This window comes from Bombus terrestris, chromosome 7 (assembly GCF_910591885.1).
Source record: "Bombus terrestris chromosome 7, iyBomTerr1.2, whole genome shotgun sequence".
NCBI lineage: Eukaryota > Metazoa > Arthropoda > Insecta > Hymenoptera > Apidae > Bombus > Bombus terrestris.
Window position 1 is genome coordinate 21,702,847 of NC_063275.1, and position 25,314 is coordinate 21,728,160.

The window sequence follows — 25,314 nt, forward strand, 5'->3', positions numbered from 1 at the left end:
AAATTTTACGAATAATGAAATTAAATCTAAATTAAATTAAATTAGAATTACAAGGAATTATACTCTCAAAAATTAGTATTTGAGAACTTCTTTCACTAAAACGGCTTCCATGGACAAAACGCCGAGCGAAACCACATTCTTTTTATTTGTACACGATATCTCGAATATACACAAAACCTCGAGACCGCAAGTAAAATTATTCGGTGGTCGAGTTTCGAAACGTTTAATTCACTTTCCCCGGACTGTTAAAAAGATAACATCCTCTCACTTGGGCGCGGTTCGACGACGTTACGACAAACAAGGGGATCTCAATTTTTTCCACGGTATATGTCCGCGTGCATGCCGTTTCCGTAAACGAAACCGGAAACAGTCTGTATACTCATTTCAGCCAAATAATGGGCGTTTCAACTTGGCCGCCTTTGGTCTTTTGAAACGGCCCCTTTCACTCGGTTAAATGCATGCACGTAGGAATCTCTTTCGCTTCCTTTTTACAGGAATTTTTGGAGAACCTTGAGAAAAAACGGGGGTTGCGAAACATTGCCAAGAATACTCGAATAACGAGTACACATACAAAATTCTTAGAAACGATGCTTTCAACAACTGAGTGTTCTTCCTCTTATCTTTCCTCTAACGATGATTCTAACAAAAATGAAATTACTAATGAAAGTTGCAATATTTTTTCTAAGGATAATAAATTGTCACGATTTCTTAAAATTATGAAATTTCTCGATTATTATTATTGACGCTTTATCTTAATATTGCTGCAAATATCATTTATCTAATTTGGTCAATTCCCTGTAAAAGTAACAGTTTCAAGATTTGTATTCCTTCTATAGGAGTCATTAATTAATTATATATAGAGGAATAATTGTTAAACAATATAGTTAAATAATAAATTTATATAATATTCCTGTTCATATAAAAAAAAGAGAACAAAGTACAGAAACAAATCTAATAATTTGTAAAGTAAAGAGTTTTAAAATACAAAACTAAATCTAATAATTATAAGTTTCTGCAGATTCATAAAATCATACTTCAACCGCAATCGTTCCCTTATGTCAAATTTTTCCGTTGGAACCACCTGCAACACCTGTCACATACACTCCTATTTCTACCTCAATCATACTAGAGGAACCTGTCAATTTTACGCAACACTCGTAGCAATTATCCTGACATGAAATCATACTTCAGTACTTCGTGCATACTTCACGTACTATACAGTTCGCACGAGATGTTGTAATTCTACCCTGTTGGTTTCGTTCTACCCACTTCCATCAAAAACGCGTTTTATACGGCGAAAATGTTTTCTGAAACGCAGTTACGAAAGGCGTGCCTGTTTCAGTTGGATATGACGACGTTTTCGTGACAAATAGGGAAGCCAGCCCTTTCTCCTTTAGTCGCGCAGTTTGAAAAATCGGGCAAAACGGAAACAGAAAGCTAAATAGAAACGAGAAATAATCAAAGATGGAATAAGATAAAGAGACAGGAATTTATTTTTAATATTTATGTAATATTATTATATCTGTCGTCTTCTTCCTTCCCTTTCGTCTTTTCCAATGTATAACAACACGTCTAACAGGTTAATAGCCATCGCGCGGGTGAAGTGTTTCGTAGCACGTGAGAAGCTTTAGAAAAACCGATATTTGGAATTTCTAGTGAAAGCGGTAAAAAATCGATTGTCTGATCAGTGTACAAGATATTATTCCAAGACAAATCGAGCAATTCGATATCAGAAGCCTTTATATCATCGCACCAAGTCGAACTTACAAAAACCTCTTTATCGTTGAAACTCTCTTTTTCGTCTATTACTTCGAAACTCCTCGCGATAAACATCGAAATCACCAAGTCCGTAACTCCGGTAGCCGAAAAGATAAAGCGTCAAACAGGCGAAACGCGTTCAGTTGATTAGTCCGAGTAAAAAATATGCTTAGAAAGAAGTAACGTATCGAATCAATTGTAGAGCGGATCGCGTAGGGAGGAAGGAAGGTTAGATTGAGGCGCGAAGAAAACAAAAGGGGAACGGGATTACGCGAGAAGAAGCACAAGAAGGTGGCGCCTGGTAGAAGGGGCGGTCGGCGAGTAGAGGCCAGAGGGTTCGGGGACCTCCGACGTGGTATTTACGACGTCATTTCCTCGCTGACTGTCAATAATTTCCCTGGGGGATGTGGAAGATACCGTGGCGGCTCTCGTGTGCGGTTTGCCTTCTTTCTTGCCCGCCTTCTCTCTTGGCCCATCTCCTCTCCAACCGGAGGACGCTTCCTTGTTCGCGGCCTCCTTTTTTCTCCACAGGGGCAAATTGAAAAGCCAGCGACGCGACGCCGAGACGTCCTCGAGATACTGTTTCGCGGCGACCGAAAAGTAATATCGCGCAGATAGAATGAGATTGCATCGGACCCGGCCGCCGAGTATTTTTGATAATTTGCTCGTATCGTTTTGGCGGAGGAATGCAAATACCACGGAGAGGATTGAACAACTGTAATCTCGGTAATTAGCGACAAGTGTATGGAAATATGTGTGCGACGTATTCTTGGGAATGTTACTGCGTTATCTTCTGCAATACCAAGGTAAATGTAAAAATGCACCTGTCAACGTGTTAGTCTGAGAAGACGAATTAAATCGTTACTGGTTAACTTCCAGCGATGCTTATAATTAGACGAAAGTTAATCTACAGCTTCTTTCAATCTAACTTTCCCAACATTACCCATTTTTTAATCTCATTTAGAATCTTTATGATCTGTTAATCGGAGAAAATCAATTAACTGGTCATTGTCAAACTTAATTATTACTCTTGTCCGATACGTAAAGTAGTAAAAAAATGAGTGTAAAGTATTAAGAAGAATGATCGAGTAAATCTGAAAATGTCACAAACTTTTGTATATGAATCTTTTGGGCGTGTAATTTCCATTTAATAATCATCGGTCTAAAATACTGAGACTTTTATTTTTGCGCGTGGAGAAATCCTCATGGACACTCCGCTGCTGCTAATAATCGGTAGCAGCAGAGCAGTGTCGGACTCTTACCGACTAAAACTCCACGCTGACCATCCTACGCGTATGACAAGAGTGTTCCAGGAACCTCCTATGAATTATCTTCTGTTAAAATACTGAGACTGCATTTAAACTAACCTCTATTGCGAATACAACCTTGTTTCACCGAAAATCGAAACTATAATTTTTAACACAAGGGCGACTCGAAAAATCTCGTAAGAAAAGGAAAATGCATAAGAATTAAAAACAGCCTCAGTATATATACAGTATATATACAGCCTCGTTAATCTTCAGCAAAACCTCAGAAGAAAGTAAATCGTACGAAACCAAGTACGTAATTCTCGATCAATCCATCATCCCCTCGATACTTCCAGAATATTCCATTCTGTTGTCGGTTAAAATCTAAGAATCAGCTGATTCTAATGAAGCATCTCCTTTAACTAATTTACAATCAGCGCCCTCGTGGCGGTTCTCGCGAGGGGCGAAGCAATAGAGAAAGCCAGGACCAGAGTGGAGGAGGGGCGTGAGTACCTAAGTTTCCGCACTTTCTCTCTGTCCCGAGGGTTGTCGCCTTCATGACCCAGAACTCTTTAATTCCTCCAACCCCGATACCATGGTATCCCCTTTAACTCATTAGACTCAATCAATTATACGGGCGTACGGTTACAGTCTCTTTTCCCTTTCTCTTGGCTACTACCCTGCCTTTATCTCGCTTTCACTCTCAGTCTCTCGCGTTCTAGCTTGTTCGCGCCGATTCCACCGGCCCTCTGTCGTCTCACCGAACAACCCTGTCTTAATCCCTCGACCGAGACCCCGAGTGGTATGCCGAGATATCAGGGTTTACCAAGGTAAACCTCTTAGCTAGCAAGCCAAGGTCACAAGGCTGACAAGGATCAGACGAGCCAAGGGAACTTCGTGAGATCGGCGAACTCAATGGATGGCCTGGTTCTGGTCAATCGAAGAGTCTTACCTGGAACAGAAAAAATTCAAGCTTTCCTTTAGTAGGAGAATTTAATATATTTGATTTGAGTTCTAAGATTTGAAAGGTACGTGTCGAGTTGATAATAAAAAAAGAGTAACTATTTGACATGGTGCGATAGGCGAGGTAGAATGGATAGAATGACGATAGGGAAGATCTCTCGTGATATACGTGTTTGTTCGGTTATTTCATAGCTTGGAACGATATAGATAAGCTGATAGTGATTATTTGGGAATAAAGTATATGTATCTTTTGTATAATTTAAATATGTGATAAGACCAGTGAAATATAGAAAATATCTTCAAGATTCGTTCGATGAGTCTCTCTATTAATAAATTTTCCTATTATTTTGTGATTCTGTTAATCGCCGTCAAATTAAAATCTGATACGGTATCACGATAACTTCATTATACGATAAATCGAAATAAATCGATCTTACATGGACTGTCCAGAAGCCATATTAATCAGTTCCGTGAATTAACAAGTACGGAAAAGTGATTCGTGTGATCCGTTTGCCTTAAATAATTCTACAAAAATAAATCAATTATTTTTTAAAGAAATTGAGCTTGAAACTTTACCGAGTAACAACCGAATAAAAATCTGTTCCCCGATGTTAATTAATCGAATCACATCTATCAATCTAGACAGTAAAATTAAAGATTATGTAAAACTGAAACTGATCTATTTCCAAATCAAGTAACAAACTCGATCCAAAACGAAACTCTATCCTCTAATATCACCAGTCCATCCAACTAAATCACAAGGTAACTAAAACACACAAAGAACGAACTACGCTATTTGGGGGGGTTGAAGAACCTGTGACGACCTGCTGGAACCTCGCAACGTTGCCTTCGTTATCCTAATCTACAACAGGTACTCACACAGATACACACGTGTACGTATATCCACACAACCTGAAAGGAACGCATTATGGCAGGGTGGGCCATTCGTTTTCTCCACGTCCAGGTCCGTAATGTCGACCGATAAGGCCCCGATAATCCACGGTCGCGTAGTGTGTTAGTCGGCAGTTAAAACGTTATCGTCCTGAATCTCTTGTTATTCGTCAGGCCGTGACGAGTGGGTGGAATTTTACGCCCGGACGTCTCCTCGTCCGCTACGTCCCCCGTCTACCGCGTCCACGTTGGAAATAAGCTCGATAATACGAGCATAATGTTGGATATCCGTCTGTCGTCGATCACCATTACGATCGACTTAATGAATCGAACGCGAGTCCCGCTTTCCCGGCCATCTAATTATACGTCCGACGCGGACAAATTAATTTGCCCAGCTTGCTGATTATGATTCGCGATAGTGGAGAACGCGATACCACGGTATAAGAGTATCACTGTTATGTAGGCTTGTGTTTGCGATGAAAAATGTACGGATGCATAAACGGAATGTGTTTATTCAGTCTGAGCAGCGCAGTTCATCGAATTTGACCGTTTTACGGATGGTTGTAAAAAGATATCGTATGGTATGAAAGTTAAAGGTTATAAAGGCCTTTTTGTGTGAAATATCTCCTCTTTGAAATCTTGTTTAGTATTCGTGTCGTTCACCGTGTTTTATTAAGTCTTATGTTGCAAGATACGTACGCAAACTGGAGATCTGTTAATCGCGGTAGCAATAAAATGGTGGAGAAGCTTTTACTGCGGAAATATTGTAATTATCTTTAGCATTGATATATTTAATAAACAATAGGAGAAATATGAGAAACTATTTAAGAAATTGAAAATCGAAAAACTAGTTGAACTAGTTGAATAATTAGAGATAAGCGAGTTATCCAGGTCATTGCTTTCGATTGTTATTTTAGAACACTCCTCCGATACTACTTACTAACTTATATTATTTAACAAGTTTTATACGCGAAGTGCGTAACAGTTGTTCTGATACTATTTTTATCGGTTAATATATGAAGATAATGTATCTGTACCAGATATAGCACTCTCCATGATATATTGTACATATGATTCCAATGCTTCTTCAACGTCTTCTCAACACAAACATATATTCCCCTATAGGGGAAGAACACGATAAATCACATTTTCCATTTTTTATATTGCAGCAGATTTAAAGTTCTGTATCTTGTTGTTAATTAATTGCCAATTAATCTTACGTTACTAAAATTATCTTTCTATTTGATTAAAAAGACATTGCTCGCTATAACAATAAAGTAGGTAAGACATTAAAATATATTAATCGCATTAACGATTTATATCTGTAGTTAACTTTAACAAGATTTTTCCATTTTTAGATATTTTACACAAAAATATTCAGTTTCGGTTAGAAAGTATTGTTAAAAGCAACTAATCAATGAAAATGTAATTATACTCTTTCCAGTGACCGTATTATTTCGCCGTAAAATTTCTAGTATTTCTCTCAACATCATTTCACCGATATAAAGTAATTAGCTTGCCACCATCTTATCCAACATATAATGTTAACTTGTTATTAAGTTATATCCTTTAACCAGCTATTACTTTTCAAACAGAACGTACACACGAAATAGTAAGCTTCCTTCCGAAATAAGAACGACGGTATTCAAACGGCTAGAAACTATTCAATTTCACCGCGGAATATCTTAATCTCGGAACGCGGCGACTGCACGAAATCGTATTTCTTTCCCGTAGTAAAAAATTACGGGGCCGCGTTATCGGCTTGTTAATTCCGATAAGCGTTTCTCTTCTTTATCGTCCGCCATTATGGCGAACGATAGCGTAGCGGGGAGGGTTCGGTGGCGGGAAACGGAGCGCCGGGGGTGAGAGATTAACGAAATAAATATGACATCGTCTTGAGTCGGCCGTGCAGCACGCGGCAGTGCGCGCGTTGTTTCACGCTCGACGCGATAACAAAGCGTTTGCCATTAATTACCGCGCTCTGAAATTATTTAACGACCTTCCTTCAGCCAACGTCGGCACGCAAACCACCGACACCACCGCCAACTGATCGAGTTAATTCCCCGACGATGTATCAGTTTATGAAATTTCCGTGTGTTTTAACAGTCTCAAATAAATATTCCTCTGGATGTTTCCCTTTGCACGAAAATTCCAACAGTTTGAGGCGTGTTGAAATATTTTTGTTCAACTGTGATAGCTGGCAGGCGTATAACTCACTGAAATGTAATTGTAAACATGTTCCGATAATCTTGCGTCTTCAATTTTATTTAGAGAACGAAGTTGGTCGTCATTTTCAAGTGTAAGATAATTATTTCTTTAACCATACTGTCCGCTAACTCATTCTTTTCAATATCGATATGGGCGGAATATTTTCTTTATAAATTTTAGCCGAGAGTCGTGTGTCACAATTAGTTTTGGGTGATTGTTAATATTACGTTAACGTAGAAAACAATGTGTTTCAAAAGCTGTTACAGTATTATCTGTTAGTTTCATAAAAAAATATAGACACTTTTTTTAATATTTCCATTACTACGAGCGTATAATATGATTATTTTGTTATCGTACGATAGCTCAAAAATATAATATTTATCATCAGTGATTAAAACTCGTCTAACTACATCTATCGTATTATACACACAATAATAATATATTGCGATATACTAATCTTATGTAAGCTCTATAATGTCATAATCCATTAACAATCTCGTTAACATTCTAACGTAATTTTGGTACACAATTTCGTTATTTTGTTCAAAAGAATGTTCCTGTGTAGAAACTATCTTCCACAAAACAAGCCTAAAATAAGCTTCCATAAACTACAAAAAATGAAATATTTATATTTCCATTTCATACTGTTAAAAATAGAGAATACGTGCATTTACAAGAACCAGGATTCCGAAACAGTAATTTGTGTGGAAGAAAGCGTAAGAAGGAGGACTGGAGAAGAAGTCAGAGGGACTGTCAAGACTGCAGGGACGCAGCTGGTGATATTATGCAGGATACGAAGGCAGGAAACGGTGTAACGTTGCCTGTAGAGCCTGTATACGAGGGTGGAATATGCTTAACGTTAATTTGTACGATAAAGGAATTATTGATTTTTACTTAGGCGGCTCAGTGAAGGGTGAGAGAGGTCGGAGGGGTGATGAAACGTCGCTTTAAAGTGGAGGTACTAATGAGATGCCCTCAACACGACGTTCAGTTCCTTCATTTATCCACCTTGCTCCCAGTAATTCTTTAAAGCGTCAGGGTCATTTACGCTAAACGTTCGATTTCATGATTATCACGACGAGCAAACATTTTATTTCACCAAAGTAATAATTGACATTTTTTACACCGTTTTAGAATTATTACTTTTAGAGATGATATTTCTTATACGCGTAAGTTAAACTTATAAATTGTTGAATAAAGTCGTAGGATATCCAGCAATTAGTAAAGAATAATGAAAACTATATCGGTTTAATGGAATTTAGAAATTGATAAGAAATCGATTTTGGCCAGTAAATGTAATGAAGTATTTTAATTGATACTCTTGTTTATAGTTGTAAATTGATTTGCAAGTTCTTAAATAGAGGTGTAAGGCACTAAAATTTGTATAATATTATTTTAGAGAAATCTAAAAAAAAAAATCTTAATTTTAGCTGTTTTAAGTTTTGCATGAGTGAAACTCGTACAGGTTAAACAAGAGACTGACTGCGCACAAAGGTTTCTTCAACCTGGTAATATGTTTCAGGAAGTTTTTACCTAACTCTTTGGAAGTTTAAATTGATTCAAGTTTGATAAGCCTCGCTGGCATTTCTTTTAATAAAGAATTCCGCATGAAATGTACCAATGAATAGTTTCGATCCAAAGCTATATAACTTTCCTCGTGCTAGAAACAATAAGGTTCAACGTTTTCTCGAACAAAAATTTGTATCTGCCATTTCAGAATCAAATACAATTTCGTGAATATTTTGCACAATTTCCAAAGTGTGACTCGAAGAAAATGATAACTCCAGTCCTAAAACACACAACAGGAACAAAAATATTACCGCGCAACTATAATCAAATAAAATTGTAAATTAAGAACTTTGTAATAAGATAGTATATAATTTCCAACATAAATATGGACGTGAAAAAGGCAAATCTGAAAATGATCAAATCTTTCATTAATATCAACATACACAAAAATATTCAATTACATCCAATAAACAATTATAGTACAAAAATTCTCACACGAAAGCTAAAGAGACAAAATTGAAAACTACGAAATTCCCTTTCCTTTCAACATACGTAATGATTTCTAAACGAGCAATTACTTCCAACAAGCACCGAACCAACTATGCGATAAAAATTCTAAATAAAAGTTTCTAATACGCGTAAAAATCAAAGATACGGGATAAAAAAATCCCCAAACTTTTCATTCATTAAAAAAAGAAATTTTCGAGTATCCTATGCACCTACTTTTGTATACTTAAATATCCTCAAAAAACAAACCCCAACGTTCGGTTGCTGAAGCAACGAAAAACCAATCCCACGACGATACACCAATTAGGCATTTACAAAACAGATCGATCATTTCCCCGCGAAGAATTTTGCAGTCTGGCTGCGGTACATTCCCGCGGCCGCGTATTTCTAATAAATTCAATCTCTTCGCCATCGGCGTAGGCGTTCGTCGATGAAAAGAAATTTCCTTCGCGATACGACCGGCTGGCAGCTCGGTAAACCACTCTCGTAACACGGCCTGGCGAACTTTTAGCCACACGCACAGAGCCAACTCGCGTTTCACAACAGTCTACGTGTATATATGAGTGTACGTGTGTGTATGTGGTACGCGCGTTCGCCAAGCTTTGCCGCGGCTGGAAATTCGGAGTAATAGGAAAACTCCTGAGCGGAAAAGAAGTTCAATCTAGCCGGCCGAGGGAGAAGCCTGGAAAAGCTCTTTTGACTCCTTTGATTCCGACTCAGCCATCCCCAACCCACTCCTCCTCTACGGCACCTCACCACCACCTTCTAAATCTTTCCCAACCCTCTTCGTCGGCGTCGCCAGCGACATCGAGTCCCGTTTTACTCCGGAGAACGTTTCTCAACCCAACGATGCCAAGAGGATTCCAAAAGTTGCTTCGCCAATCTACCCCGCAGCCCTGTTTCAGACTACTTGGGCCAGTCCCGAAAAATTTTACCACCCTTGAAAGACCGACTCTGTTTTAACCACCGCAGAGGGTTCGTCAGCGGAGGCAACGTCTTCCGCTTGTGGTTTTAGACAGGGTCGAAAATCGTGGAGGATCTTTGCTGAGGTTTTAGGGGTGAAGTAATGGTAAAAGGGGAACGGAGTTTTGATTTGGTGGAGTGAATTTGCTTGAGAAAAAGGGTAGCGTTGCGATCTTGATGATAGTATCGTGATTATTTCTTAAAGCGAGTCTGCTATGTTGAAATAGCGTCGAAAGGGAAATATGAATTTATTTCTCCTGTATATTTCAATTTCGATGGGAAATTGTTTGCATTGTAAAGGGAGATTACGTTTTAAGTGACCATGGAACGACGATACTTGGAGCTATTCTAAAATTTCTAGATCTCTGAACTACATGACTATGCAATTTATTTCAGAACATTCAGATCCAAGATCGAAGATACAAAGTTGGTTATTTTCCATCGGTATCTCTCAACGATTATATATTCGAACATTAATTGCACCAAGTAATTGCGATTTATTTCACATCCACTTGTACAGATATAAATATCAAAGACGCAAATTTGCAAATCTTCCTTCTCTTCCCTTCCAACTTCGACTGCTAAACGACAAAGTTTCACAAATTTCCTTCACAAAGCTGTACTACATTCCCAACATCAGCGACCAACAAGCCAGCCTCAAGTCGAAATAAAAATACCCTCTTTCATAAAGAACAACCAATACACCGATCATCGAGCTCGATGCAAGAACAACAAAGCTTCAGCTCTCAAAACTGTACCCTTTATCGAGCCTGTTTCCTTTCAAGTGTCTCTCAATCTGCATCAAAGAGAAAACACAACATCCCTAGGTTTTCTTCGCCCAACCTCAATCCCAGCAATCATTTCATAAAAGCGCATCTATCCTCGTTCTCGAATACAGAGTAGCATTTGCCTCGTTATTCTCTTCCTGCTCGTCTGATACGGCCCGTTGCCAGTAGGTCAACGAAATACTAACCAACTTGCCCGTTGTTCTCGAAAGGTCAGAAAGGGATACGAAAAAGGGGATGGGCGCGATCGCCACGACGAAAGAGTGGAACGACGAATAGGAGGCGGAGATGGAAGTCGTGGCGCGAGCAAAGAAATAATGAAACTCCGTGCCAGGAAAGTGCTCGCTTTATTGACAAGAGGGCCCAGGAGAACGGCCAGGAGGTGCGACGAGGGAAAATATAGTGCTTCCATATCCGTGCGCGGCTGTCTATCGATTCTCGACGAGTATAAAGTACTGCGATTCCGCCCGACGCCGTCGCCTACTCGACGGAATAAATTTGCGATCGCCCGGGTAAAACGGGGTGAGAGTCGCGAGCGAGACCGCGGAAAGGGAAAAAGAAGAGGAACGAACCGGAGGAAATGGAAGAGGCGACGCGGAAGACGTCGACGATGGAATTTTTGAAATTCATTCGCCTTCTTCTTCGCTGTTTCCGCTCTTGTATAATTTTGTTGTTTAAGTACGTACTGTAAGCAGCTTTCAACGACGTAATAGGATTTTTCGTTAAGAATTATTGGTTTGTTAATTCGACGGAGTATAAGCGCAGCATATATTATTGTTAATTGAGCACCATTTGTCTAAGCGGCTTATATTCTACTGTCGTATAGTTTTGTATGAGAATCTTGGATTTGTTAGTTTCCATGGAGTGAAATTCGGAGAATGACACCTATCGGTTAGAAAATGTGAAACTTAAAATGCGTTTTACAGAAACGTAGGATGTCTCCAATCATCAGAATTTCGCCATTTAGTTAATGTATTTTATTGTTTGTTAAAGTATAAAATGTCTAATGATAAATTATGAACTGAATCCTGTTACGTTGTACGGGACACCTTCCGATTATATCGGTAAAAAAAATCCTCGAGTTTGAAGAAAATATCAAAGAATCCTTGGGCCATATTTCGAAACAACTTCTCGTGTCAAGTTTTTGTCAAAATATATTAAAAGTCTTTTTGTTTATTGAAACAAGGATCATATTAGGATATGAAAATAGCAGAATAACATTCTATGACAAGCATAATATTTTGAAGATTTTCCTATCCTAAAACAACGATTACATGTCACTAAAACGAAGTGGAAATTCTAGAAATCCCAGAATCAAGTATCCTTCGATAAAACCGATTTCTGGAGCTCGATCGAAATTAACGTAAGAAACGATCATCGAGAGCAAAAATTTCAGGAATACGTTCGACGTAAAATCTTTTCTTGATGAAAGAAAAAAGAGAGCGGTAAAACTCAAACGTCGGTAGCCGAGGAACGTGATTTTCTACGCGCGGAACGAAAAGACGGCGAAAAAACCCTTTCCCTCCGTTTTATTCCCTGCAGATCGTTCCGAGACGAGCAGGGAAAAGGATCTCTTCTTTGACGGTCGAGGATCATTACGGCGGCTGATTGGCGGGAATCTTGTTAGAGGTTTCGTTTGAATAATCGCCGCTCGAACCGGCGATTTTCATGACTCGATCATCGCGTAATGTCGCGTGGAAATTCGGCCCTCCGCCCTCCACTTTCTTTCCATTCCGCGAACAATAATTTCGAGGGTCGATTTCTCGTAAGCACCGCCGCCCTCGTGTTCTTCTTCTCCTCCTCGTTACAAACGAATTCAATTCCGCGTTAAATATCCCGAACGCGGATCGTCGTTGCCCTTCGACTCGATTAACGATCCCTTCTGGTTCATAAAATATTAGGTAACTCATTTTGACTTTACATATTCTGCGAATCAATGTGGTATAAATATTGCAATTTTATAGATGGAGAAAAATCATGTACACGAAATTTTACGTAATGTGGATCTACCTATTTTTAATGTTAGTTTAGTTGACATAATGCAGCGGTTTGTCTAAACAGTTCCCCAAATGAGACAAACGAAGATTGCAAGTTAAATAAGAATTTGAGGTATATTTTTGACAAAGTGTAGATTGTATATATTCATAGCATGATATAGTGGAAAACACATTAAAGATTTGAAAAACAAAATTATCTAAGAAGTACTTGTAGATTATTCATTATAAGAAATTGTAGTTTATTAAGAATGTCACTCCACCAAACAATAGCTTATTATCTATATGTTTCAGCATTTATATTTATCCATATTTCGCGTATCACTTTTACCCCATAGCTTGAATAAAATTACCACATATTATCCGTTAAATACTTTTCAGTGACAAATGACATTCAAACATTTCATGGAATACTCGTTCGAAAGCCATTGACATAACCAATATCCAACAATTATAGGTAAATAAAAACGCTTTCCAAAAATGGAAATAATATAATTAAGTTTCATTATCAAGTTCCCCCTACTTTATTATTCTTTCCAACCATCCATTACCAAAGAAAATACCAGCCACGCAAACCTCAAAAACCGTCGAAAAAGGAGACTGAAAAATACATGTTTCCATTTGAAACAACCCACAGGTGTAGCGCTTTACACGATTATCCAGCGCCCTTTTTCCAAGAAGCGTCTACCCTTCATCCGTTTTCCCCGCTCCGTGGAAAACGGAGCGTAGCTTCGCAGGGAAAGGTGTAGGTGGTGGAGGGGAAAATAGCAGGAGGAACGAATAAAACGCGTATCGGCGAGGTACGCGGCCAGGCAGATCAATCTTCGCTTCTTTCCCCGTTGCGTTCCTCCGTTGTGTGCGTGCGTTCGCGCGGCCAGCTCCACCCCCGCCTCCCCCTTCCAACCATCCAGCTTCTTCTTCTAGCCACGTAAACGCGTCCTGGCACACGTACGAAACACGCACGCGTGCACGTCGTCCGTAGGAAAATATATCCGGCCGAGGTCCCTCCTACGGGACGCTCGCGAGTAGCAGCCACGTTTCCGGATTTATCGAGCGTGGCCCGTGCCATTATTTCAGGGATTACCGGCGGTGGGGCAACGGCGAATTTTTCACCGGCTCGTACATCGTTCTTCGACGCTGCTGTTAGCAAGGAAAAATGCGCGAAGGAATGATAGAGGATTCCGGGAGAAAGGCCGAGGGCGAGGCGAAATTTCGAGTCCGCCATAGGATCATAATCGGCTTTACTTTTCCGAGTCAGTCCCTTTTTTGCTTCGTTCTAGATTCTTCCTCGTCTTCCTCGTCTTCTTCGTTTTTCATTAGGGTTCGGTTAAGAAGGGACTTTTTTACCGGATGGCCTCTCGAGCGTGAGCATACGAAATTCTGGAGAGACTTCTTAACGAGCCGCGTGGACCGTGTCGATAAGATTGTTTGCTGAACGGACGTTTATTCCGGCGCGCGAACACCGGATTTCCTAATTATTCGCTGCAGGCGAACTCTTATCGCCGCCCACGCGCCGCTACGTGCCCGATACGCAGGGTAAACGTAATAGTTCTCGCGCTGGGTCTGGGTCAGGACATTGGCTTCCAGAAGGATGGAAAGGGGTGAGGTCGATGGCTACTCTTCCTGTTACTCAGAGGAGCTTTTTCAATTACATTTTGTGGAATTCGTGTTAATTGGAGTCTCAAAATCGATGTTTTATACTAAAAACGATCGTTCGAATAGAACTACTCAATGTAATTTTTAGATGAATAGTAGAGAACTGTAAAACTAAGACGGATACAGAAACGTATTCGGTTATAACGCAGCACGTTATTTTCAAACGATATTCTGCACGAAACAGTGACAAATAAAATAAAATTTATTCGAATAATTATTTTTAGAAATTGATATATACTATAATAATATTATCGATTTGTAAATCTTGGTGACTTTAGACTAACTTCCATTTAACGAGCGTAACATTCCATACTTTTATTCCTACACCATCGCAAGCTTCGTACACAATATCTTCTCGATAAAAATTCTTGCCAACCCATCCAACCAACGACCCTCATCAACAAATTCTAAAACTCTTCTCTCAAATTTCATTGAAATCGCACCTCTGCTTATCTCACCTTTCTGCACGCAAAATCATCTCACGAAAAGGCAACGGCAGGCGTGGTCGCGAAATCTGGAATATTTCAGGGGCGCCGAATGGAGGCAGAGAAAAGAGCAGGAACAGGAAAAAAAGAGGCTGCCGTAGAAAACGGAGGAACCTGGGCAAAGCAAGCAAGCAAGCCGGCAGGCGAGGCAGGCGAACGAAGGAAGGAAGAAAGAAAGAAAGAAAGAAAACACGTGAAATCGAGGGACAGAGAGCGATAGACAGGAGCGTAGAAGGGGTGGTTCGGTGTTCCCGGGGGCGAAAGTGGCGCGGCGTCCTAATGCGATTCCGATATCGGCCCGGACATCTCGTGAGCCGACTACAGCTCCTGTTTCCCCGCCTCTCGCCCCGTTACCCCGTCGTCCCATGGAACGAGTGGAACTCACCCCATCGCGCGGCTCGATGGACGAGAGAGAGCGGATCGGTCCGTGGGTGGCGGAAAGGGGGTGGGCCGTGAAAGCGAACAGGGCTCCCCCGTAAGGGCGGGGTGGCTGCTAGAATGGGCCGATATGTATGCCGTGGGCGCACCGCTGCCACTCCGCCGCCATCTTGGAATCGATGTCGATCAAGCGGAAGGAAGGAACTTCTGCGCAGCTCGGGGGCGCCCGGGGTGCACCCGACCCACCCCCTTTCTACGTGTGTGCGCGTCTCCACGCATATATTCCACCTCCTCGTCGGCGTCCTACGAGCGAGACCTCCTCCTTCGTCTCGCCACCCTCGCAGCTACCACCCCATCGCCACGTAAGCAGCAGCCGCGTGCGTGAGAGCACGTACGCCGCTTCTGCGTACGGATTTCTTCTTCTTTCACCTCGAAAAAATGGCGTCTTCGCGGAGACGGTTCGATGTTCTATCAGATAGGCTTTCTGTTTCGGTCGGTGGATGATTGTAATGGGAAAGATGGGAACAAGGTAGATAGATTTGCAAGCTTGATGGAAGCTTCTAAAGAAACTTAGTTTGATGTGATTCGAGGAATTTGATATTTTGGATCTAGGTGTAATATTTTGTAGGAGATTTTGTCTGACGTGAGTGTAATCGTCTTAGAGGTATGTAGAAAAATATACAAGGTACTGATGTATGATTTTGTGTTGCTGATATTATTAATATTGATAGTCACAAGGTGCATATCAATTAAACTAGACAGAAGCTGCAACTTCTTTTTATCGGTTGAATAATTCGATTAAATATTTCCTAGCTCTGAGCATCTTTTAGCTCTATTTATTTAATCATAGAGAATGATCATTAATTGCTTCAATTGAATATTTTCCAAACTTTCCGCTTTTCGATTAATTGGTCCAGTGAAATATCTTGTGCGAATAAATTCTCCCTTACTAATCCGCATCCATATCAACGTTTAAAACCCAGAATCCTGTAATCTACACTAACCCTCCGCTAAGAATACCAAGTTGAAGAACCTGCAAAGAGAACGAAGAGGAAAGAGCCTTCTCCTTTAACAAGAATACCCAGCGAAATCGGATCGTCTTAAATAGATCCAGCGGCGAAAACAATACCGACGAATAAATTACCCTCTCGGGTGGCGTGTCCGTTTCGAGCTTTCCCTAAAAAGGTTTCCGGCGCTCTCGAACCTAAGAAATATCGCTGTCTACGGCGTTATTTCTGTAAAATGGCACGAGAACGAACACAAAAAGGGGCGGAGGGAGAAAGAGAGACAGGGAAAAGAAAAAGGAAAGGAGGAGGAACACCAGGATAACTGGCGCTAGATATAGACTGGCCGGATCGTACGCGAAGAATCGACAGGGTTACGAAGGCGGATGGGAGAAGGAGAAAGAGGGCGGCTGATTTATGGGATTGCAGGTTGCCGGTATAAGCGAAAATGGCGTCTCTGCAAATCGATCGTAAAAAGGATGTCGCGCGGCCGTACAATGGCTAGCATCTCGTTCGTTAGCTCGACTAGCGAATAAATAAAAACTTGGGGATCGCGAGAGACGTTCACGGGGTTGCGCTGGTTATCGGTTCGCCAGGCGAGGCAAGGGGAAAAGCGTTTCTCCTCTATAACCTATAAAGGATCGAGGCCTACGGTGATTTATAGATTATGACGGCTGTGCACGCGATCCTTCGTCACAATGGTGAAAAAGAGACGAATGATATACGAGAAACGTCTTTTCGTCGTCGCAGTCGTTTCCAATTTTATCAGAGGAGGAAGTTACGTATGAAACTCGTTCCAGGCTCTTCGATCGATCGGTAGATGTTGCTTTTTGTTTGGGTTAGCGTAGGATGAAGAAGGTGAAAGGCGGTCGGAAAGGGAAGACAATTTCATGAATGAGTGGAAAGTGAAACATATGAGATTTCAGCTGGAATTTATTGAATGATAATTGGAAAACGCGTGTGAATCGAAATTGGTTATGTTTCCGGAATCATGAGCTGTGAGAAAGACATTCTAGGAAGAGAGGAGCGTTGAATTTTTGGCACGATAATGTTTAGATAGTTTAAGTAGTTTAGATAGCTTCCATAAATGAAACGAAAGGGAGGTTATCAATTGAAAGGAATGAACATGGATTAGGTGTGTGTTTGTTGAACATGGTTTGTTCATTAATAGTTGAAAAATCTTGTACTTATGATAAATGTGATTGATTAGTATGTAGTTAAATTGAGAACTATACATATAATCAGATTAGGTTTAAGACATAATATACAAAACTAATATTAAACGAGGAAGAAAGATATAGTTTTCTAAATTGTAAATATATTATCAAAAGCGAAAAACTTGCGAAAAATAGATTCATCTCGGCGAAAGACTCTAACAAAACTGAAAAATAAAGAAATCATATAACAAAAGAATTAAACTTTTAAAATGAAAAGACTTAATAACTATTTGCACGATTTAACAAAAAATATCTTATAAGTAACAATTTAAAAAAAAAGCAAGCATAAAATTCCACGAAACGGTTAAATGATTTTTCATAAAAAATGTTACGTGATTAGAAAGGAAAAAAGAAAGCTAAAAATAACGCTGCTAAAAATGATATCACATTACTACTGTTCAGAAAGGCACGTTTTATAGAATGAAGCGGAGCGTTACAGAAACAGGGTCGTGTTACGAAGGAGCGCGATAATAAACCAGCGAGAAATAATCGAAACTCGGAAGCGGGGCTTAAGGGTAAATTCGGTCAGTGTGCCCCGTGGGCTGAGGAATACGGAGAGTTGAATGGCTCGTGACCTTGGCCCCGAGGCTGCTAGCCTGGGGTTGGCAAGGTAATTAAATGCCATGGATGGGGTTGGTCGCTATAACCGGCAGGATAGAACGAAGGGTATCCAGAGGGATGAGGCTAATTGCCGATGCAAGGAAAACCATCCCCCTCCGTGCCACGGCGGGATCTTTCAAGGTGCTCATCCTTCGGATTATACCGTCACCTTATTAACGATCCTCTTGCAACACTATTCCTGTCGACAAGAAACAGTTCTCTCCCTCGTCAAGAAGTAATTTCCGTCGCGTAAAATCGCGTTGACGACATTCTACTAAATCTATGGCTTGATATTAGTTTCCAAGTTCGAAAGATTGCATTGTTGGAAAAAAAAAAAAATAAAAAAAAATAAAAAAATAAAAAAATAAAAAATTGAACGTGTACATGTAAGGCGTGCCAAATATGTAATTGGACATTATAAAGGTGTTTGCTTCTTTCTTTAGGCGATGGTGTGTACTTTTTGTGGAATTTTTGTGAATAAAAAGTGGGAGACATAATGAAGAAATTATGATTAAAACGCTGGGAAAAAAGCTGATGGAATAACATGGCGATATCTTTAAACAAAGAAACATTCCATACTGTTCAATATTTAATGTATAATTTTATATTAATACTCAGTATATAAAATACTTTTTACTATTTGAAACAAATGTATGTAGTTATAACTCTTTTAATTTATAAGGGTTGAAAAGAGGCAAACTACGACTATTGTACGATTACAATATTACATTTTTACGACAACCTTTCAACTATCTTATGCAAACTGTTATTTTCTCTAAAGTCGATCGAGCTTCCTTAAACGTTCAATACAAAAGCTTTCAAAAGAGAACGATTACCGCCAAAACAAAAACTTTGCCAATTCTTCGTCGAAACAAGTATCATCGGTGGAAAGCCGAAGTTGAAATCCAAGTCCAAGTGTAAGTCCAAGTGGTTGGTAGTTTCCGAGCGACGGCCAGATAAAGTTTCGCGTGACGGGGAACCACTGTCCCGGAAGTAGCCCAGTTACAAATTAGCATCCAAGGATTGCCCTTGGCGTTGCTCTCTACCTTCTCCCTCTCTCTTCCTCTCAAACCATTCAACGCCCTTCCCCTCTCACTCTCTCGTACCGTCAGATCTTCTTGTTTCTATCCTTCCTCGTCGCTCGGAACGGACCCGGAGAGTTCGTTCTCTTTCCTTCTGGGTTATTAAAGAAAGCCGCCTTCGGGGTCAGGTCGGGTTAGGTCAGGGCGGTAGGGAATAATGAGCGGGGAAAAGTTAAACGAGAGTATTTTTTACCGAGAGGAAAATTACGTCCCTTCTGCCCCCTCGAACCGCTTGGGCGCGTAGTAAAAGCGGCAAGACGAAGGAGCCCGGATCGCGACCACGTGGTCACGACGAAGACGGAAACCGGGAAAGGGAAGCGGAAGAGCGACGAGGAACCTCCGATGGAGATACGTTGAGTTGAAACGAGAGAAGAAGAAAGAGAAACTGACGGAGAAATCCAGGGGTTGGTGGTCTCCGAGGTGGCACAAGGGGGAGGCGGTGTCCTCCATTCATTACCGCCGGTTACCCCTTAATGGAATCTTCGTGTCCTCATCTTTCCACTGTCCTTCCTTGCCGCCATTTCTGTTTTGCCGAACAACAAGAAGTCGTTTGTACCCCCGGTCGTCATTCAGCTACACCGCCGACGACTTGTACCCACCTTGTCCTTAATTTGCCCCATTTCCCTCCTTCTCGGTAATTTCTCTCTTTAACCTGATACTTGATAGTTCGAGTGAGAGTGGACTACGGAGAGGATTTTTTCTTTGTTGCATGGGTTGGAAGTTTTTCTAAAGTAGATAAGTTTATGGAACAGGTATTAGGATACTAAGGTTGTGTCGTATATGTAGGTCGTGAGTGTTGGTGGAATTTTATATTTCCGTGAATGTAAGTAAGGGGATGATAGCCAAATTGGAGATTTATATCATCTATTAAACGTTGCAGTGGAGCTTGAATATTTTAGATGTCTTTGCATATTTGTGCACCGTGTGGCTTTTCGCACATTCCAACATTTCCCGCAAATGCATAAATGTTAATGATTCAAATATAATACCGCGATTTATCAGTCGGATAAACAAGATCTTTATTAGTTTTTGCAGAAACTGGACGAAGAAGAATGATTCAAATATTAAAGTTAATATGAAAGTCTGTCGCGTTTGTTATGTCGCGAAATTTTTGCCAATAAATCGTATATGAATATAGTTAGCAAAACAAATGACAGTTGAAACGAGTAAAAAGCAGATTGTAAAAATCAATCCCCTGAGACATATTTAGTAAGAATGTCAAACCTAAGAATGAACGATCCTATACTTCTTAACCGACGCAAATAAAAATTACTATTCTCTTTAGAAGAAAAAAGTAAAATTCGACATATGACGGATATAGCCAGCCTATAACAAGTACATCCATCATTAAATTTATTCTCAACCTACTTATTATAATAAATCATCAAGACGATGCTATTCGAAACTATAAAAGCTAGTAATAATTACCAAAAAATTATAATGGTAACATAATCATACAGTAATCTACGAAGGAATAACTGTCATTTTGTCGCGCGGTCGATTTCAAAACGGAAGGAACAGGAAAGATATTCAACGGTGGTAGGACAAAAACGAAAGAACAAAACATGGGTGGAGAAGCGGCGTTATACCTACTCTTTGAAGCACAGGATATCAAATTATTCTGCATAAAGGATGACACAGGTCGATGGTAATAAACTGACTCGGGAAATAATGGCATAACGAGCATAAAGTGGGGTCCGCTCGTGCAGCCGGCAGAGCAAAGAGGCGGAAAAGGGGTTGAAGAGGACCAGGTAGGCCCATTATCCTCGATGTGTGTCCGTGTACACAACAGGGTGTCTATAAATGTTTCAGGGACTCTTGATTCTCGGCGGCGGTAATTTATTCGGAAAGTCACTCGCCACCTGAGTAACGTGAGAACGATCGAGATGCATCTGCATGCAGATGTCGCGCCCAGTTGGCACGCTACTGCCGTCGATTTCGTTCTAAATTTTTTATCGTATATTTCTCTGCTTTTCTTTTCTTTTTTTTTGTGTGTCTTTTTTCTTCCACCGATGAATGTACGTTGCATTGTATACTGTGACTGGGTTATACGGTCTTGGAGACGTTTGGTTTGTGACGGATGATTGCGTCGATGAAGGAAAAGAGTAGAGTTAGCACATTGTAGAAAGTTTTAAGTTAACTATGTATCGATCTTTTGATAAATGTTAAGATTAAAAGTTTATCTCTGATAAAAGAATTTTTTAAAAAGATATTTATTTACGATTTTATAAATGTTTTCATAGCTCATTTAAGTCGCTGATTATAAGTTTTATTAATGGATCGATATAAAATGTAAAACCATAAATACACGTCACAGTCAGTTCGCAATGAACAAATACGTTTGTTACATGTAAGAATTCTGTGAAAAGAAAGCATGACAAACTTCGCGTGAGATTAAGAATTCCCAAGGTATAATATTTAATTAGAAATCAACCCCTAAACAGCCCTACAACTTTCCTACGTATATTCATTCTAAAAATCGCGGTTTTACCTTGTCCTTCATTTTCCTTCCTTAATTCAACTATTTGAAATCAAGATTTAATAGCACGAAATAGCGACGAACGATATCGTAAGCTAAAATTCCGACAGAATGTCAACGTGTCGCGTGTAACTTTCGAATGTAAACCATGAAGGATTTGAATATCGCGTGACTAACGTTCTCCTCTGGAATTTCCCGTGTACAGGGTGAAGAGATTAGGTTTCTTCGGATGGATAGGCCGCCTGGTGTCCGCGAGATAGGGACATGGGAAAGCACTCCTCCTTTTCGTATGTAGATTTTATGGAATGCCCGAGGGACGCGAGGGATCTCGAAAGCAAAGGGAGCGAAAGGGTTGAGCCAGAGAGGTTCGATACGGATAAGGGTTAAGATATACGCGTGGGAAGACAGTCGTCTAGAATTTTCGAGTCATGCCACGTGTACCGTTCCTTCGATATACCGGATTAATCTGAAATGACTCTTCCTTTCTTTTCTCCGTCTCTCTATTTTCATTTATGTTCGTGTCTTTTATTATTCTAGCTTCGAAAATTAAATTTCTACTTTGAGAGATATATATATACAGGTATGTGTTAAATTTTTATATAAGAATAGATATTGCAATGGTCGATACCAAAACAGACTATGGCAGAACAATGAAAGCACAGAGGAATGATAAATTCTGTGATAAACTTGTAGAAAATATTGCTTTTATCTAAAATTAAATTTAGAATTCTAAATTATTAAATAACAGTTTACTGTTTTAGTATGACTGAAGTATTTAAATAACGTTTGCAAAATTTAAGAAATTATTCTTTTAACAATATATCAGTTTGTAGATATAATTTCAAGATTCTTGCTCCTGTAATTACGACAAACGTATACGATAATATATTAAATATTTTTAATGGAATATTTATAATTATTATCAGAAAGAAATTACTTGTACTTGACGTGCCTTCTGATGATCCGAAACTCCATAAAATTTATAATTCGATAGCAGCCGAAACGTAAAAGAACAAACACAGTGTTTGGCCATCGTACAACAGTTTCGTGCCTGGCTGCGACTGTTTGACGGTCGTGTTTGCTGAAGGTCCGTTTACACGCGAGCTAACGTCGTTAGAAAATGTGACAAGGTATATACACACGTGCCCGATGCGAGTCCTTCCTCTTCCAGGGCAAATTTACACGGGTACTTAAAACTTCGAGCCAAACACGAAATAAAATCGAGGAAAGCACCAGGCTATGATATAGCTGCGGCTCGTGTCTTTCCAGGTGTCAAGCATTCCGGTTCTCTAAATATTCTCGTATCTTTGCTCAAAATTCGATGGTTAAAGCGTCATTTAAAAGAAATTATTAATGTGTACTAATTACATAGATTTAAAGTATAATTTTTATTACTTCGTCGAATTTCCACCGTCTCCAATCTGTTGAATGTTTTATTCAACATTTGAATATTATTTTTTCTTATAATTTTCATTATCCCTGCATGTGAAATACATTTGCAAATAATGCCATTGAGATTCCATTTTTACTAGATTTATTTTAGATTCCTCAATTGTACATTTCGATTCTTTTTCATTTCTCAGAAACATCTGCTTCTAATCGATTTCACACTTAAATAAAATTTTAATTTCCATCATGAAATAATATCGCTAGCCTATGCGCACTCTACTTTAAATGAATTTTAACTTCTCTTAATCAAATTTCATGAAAGATATCGAAAACGCGATTGGTCCTTGACCTTGAAAAATGGTTGTCGAAACAGTTTGCCAGAGTAGAACACGATCTCGACCGGTATAGGCAGGATACGCGGGAATTAAACTTGATGACTCAATATAGTTCAAATGGGAATTAACCCACTCGTGTTCTCGGTCGGTGGAAATTAGGCTTAACCCTTCGCGGTCAAAGGTCGGGACATTCACAGCTGAGTACTTTTACCGTTTAGACCGTATGCCAGGAAATATTCAGCTCGGTCAATTTGTTTAATTCAGATACCGACATGCATGCTACCCTTTATTTACTCGTATCGTTCTCCATTATCTCGCGCCTTCATGAAATGAAATTTATTTTTTCCAGGCACAATTTCTAATTTAATAATCCATTGATCAACTTCTTTATTAGAAAATCAGGCTGTTCGATGTTTAATATTTTTCATTAGATGAGAACAATTAAAAAATAACTGTATGGATATGGAATTATTGTTAAGCTTAATACATAGAATTATTCGTAGTCCATTTCCAAATAAAACTGCATCGAGTTTTACGTTAAATATTTCTACAAAATATCAGTACAAGAATATACGTAGAAACTTTCTATCCAAATCGGATTTTTATCCAATTCCAAGTTCTCCAAGTCCTCGATTCACATGAACAAAATTTATAAGTATACAATTAGTTGCAATAATATCTGATATTTTCTACTTTGATTCCAAACTAATCTAAAATAATAAATATTTACCAAAAATAAATAAATAATCTTTTACACTCTCCTCTTTATTTTTCCATAATTTTACACAAATGATCAAATACTTTTATGGTCATCCGTAATTCTAGAAATACAGCTGAGGAACAAATACTATCCAAATCCTCGATTCTGAATCAGTAAAATCCGACAACTTTTTCTTCGTAAATCCAATATGCCCACCGTTTGGGAATTATTAAAATATTCATAACGCGCCCCCAAACGTTGTTTCTCCGACAAAACTCAAAAGAACGAAAACAGCGCGGTGTATCATAACGATCGACAAATCTTTCCTCCCTTTGCCATTTAATCTCGTACGAAAGAACGTTTGAAAATGATCGCGAATCGTAAAACGATCCTTCGAGGCGATGTTTCGCCGGCAGTTTGCAAATTGCGAGCAGCCACCGCGCGATCATTGGATTTCCTATGGGGAATAGTTTCCCATAAGCACGGCCGCTTGCAGGTCACAGTTTGCGGTGGCTTCAGCGCGCCCGTGCCAGAATTCAAGCACGAACAAATTGCCACGAGTAGAGGCCAGCCATTACGATCAAGTATTGTCGGCAATTATAGGATTTAGGATCGGATTCCAATAATACACGCACTCGAAGGCACTCGAGAACACTCGTCCACTCGGGGACAGACGATTTGATACGATTGTGTTTCGAGATACATATATACCATACACTCTATACCTAATTCTCTCGTTGTAGAATAGTTCGTTTAAGAAACTTTAATGGATATAGTGTAATTAGAAGACTGGATGTTTATAAATCATGATCAAAGAAGGCGAAAATTGTATAAAGATACATAATAGGATCGAATTGAACATTTACTTTGAAGATTTTATAGATTTTTATATATTATACTTGTATATAATTGTACATATATAATACATAGTATATAATATACAATATACGAGTATAATTTTTACATCCTCAAACTTGTCGAAAATATACATACGTATGGAGATTCGTAGTCTAATAATTAGTCTATACATTTCTCAAATCTTTTAATTATTAATATGACATTGCTTGATTTTGAAGATGCGACCCATGTTAAGGTATTTGGGGAAACATTACGCATCTCAAAAATTTGGTTTATTGATAGGAAAGAAATAATACGACAAACAGA

General features: G+C 39.4%; 1 protein-coding gene across 1 annotated transcript in view; it reads right to left on the reverse strand.

The window, feature by feature from the left end:
• Positions 1–509: 509 nt before the first annotated feature.
• Positions 510–25,314, reverse strand: part of LOC105665946 (UPF0489 protein C5orf22 homolog) — a 321,845-nt gene continuing 297,040 nt past the window's right edge. The window contains exon 5 of the mRNA XM_012310638.3: positions 510–3,957. The gene's annotated coding sequence lies outside the window, so the exon portion shown is untranslated. The remainder of the gene's footprint in view (positions 3,958–25,314) is intronic.